At 44.3% G+C, this 1460-nt stretch overlaps 1 protein-coding gene across 1 annotated transcript in view; it reads left to right on the top strand.

The window, feature by feature from the left end:
* The window catches only part of Stac2 (SH3 and cysteine rich domain 2), a 17289-nt gene that overhangs the window by 7833 nt on the left and 7996 nt on the right, over positions 1-1460 (top strand). The gene's annotated exons all lie outside the window — the stretch shown is intronic.

Below are 1460 nucleotides of genomic sequence, written 5' to 3'. Positions count from 1 at the left end.
GGATTTCTGAGTTCGAGGCCAGCCTGGTCTACAAAGTGAGTTCCAGGACAGCCAGGACTACACAGAGAAACCCTGTCTCGAACCCCCCCCCAAAAACAAAACAAAACAAAACAAAACAAAAGCTGATGCCTCATGCATCTCAGATTGGCTTCAAGCTCTATGTAACCAAGGGAGACGACCTTGACCTTCTGATCTTCCTGCCTCTACCTTCTCTGTTGGTGGAAAAACCAAAAGACCTGGTGTGTTCTCTATGAGTGGTTGGCTTCGTGTGTATCTGTGTACCATTTGTGTACCTGGTACACAGGGAGGCCAGAAGAGGGCGCTGTATCTCTTGGGACAGGTGTAACAGACAGTCAGGTGCATGCTGGGAATCAGTCTAGGTCCTCCTCAAGAACCAGTGTCCTTAAGTACTGAGCCAATTCTCCGTCCCACCCTTCCCATGTCTGTATTGTTTGGCCCCAAAGGTTGTTGCGTTTTTGTTTGTGACAGGATCTTGCTATGTGAGAGGATCTTGCTGGCATACCAAGGTAGTCTTCCCTGTGTTTGTCTCCCAAGTACTGGAAGCCTCAATACTGTTTGCTTTATTCGTTGGTTTCTTTTCTTTTTCTTTTTTCTTTTTTTCCGAGACAGGTTTTTTCTATATAGCCCTGGCTGTCCTGGAACTCACTCTGTAGACCAGGCTGGTCTCGAACTCAGAAATTCGCCTGCCTCTGCCTCCCAGGTGCTGGGATTAAAGGCGTGCGCCACCACTGTCCAGCTATTCATTTGTTTCTTGTTTTGTTTTGCTTTGTTTTATTTCTTCCTTCAAATAAGGTAGGGTCTCCTGTAGCCCAGTCTGGCCTCAGATTCACTATGAAGTCAAAGCTGACCTTGAACTTCTGATCCCTTCTGATTCTCCTGCCTCCACCTTCAAAGTGCCACTGGGTTCAGTTTTATGGGATGCTGGGGTATAAGATCCACAACTGTGTGCGCAACAGGCCAGCACTCTACCAACCAAGCTACACCTACCGAATAACTAACTAGTACAACGGCACAGTGAAGTGGTGTGTGCCAGAGAATTGCTGACAGAGATCCTTGTACATCTGTATAGGGTTCCCAAGATTTACTGTTGGGGGCTGGGAGGTACAGAAGAAAATTATGCTACATTTTTGTGAAGAAAAAAAGAAAATATTTTTACATCATTTCTGTATAATTTCACATAGGTCTATTCTGGGAGGCTAAGGTTATAGCTCAACTGATAAGTGTTTGCTTAGCATGTGTGAAGCCTTGAGTTTGATCTCTGGCTATGAATAAGACAGGGATAGCATTACATGCCTGTGATCCCAGCACTTAATGAAAGGAGAGGCAGAAGGATCAGAAGCTCAAGGTCATCTTGAAGAGTTTGAAGTCAGTCTGAGATACAGGAGACTTTTTTTGTGTGTGTGTCTTTTTTTTTTTTTTTTTTTTTTTTTTTTTTTTTT

The sequence above is a fragment of the Mus caroli genome, chromosome 11 (assembly GCF_900094665.2).
Source record: "Mus caroli chromosome 11, CAROLI_EIJ_v1.1, whole genome shotgun sequence".
Lineage (NCBI taxonomy): Eukaryota > Metazoa > Chordata > Mammalia > Rodentia > Muridae > Mus > Mus caroli.
This window is presented reverse-complemented; position numbering and strand designations above follow the sequence as displayed.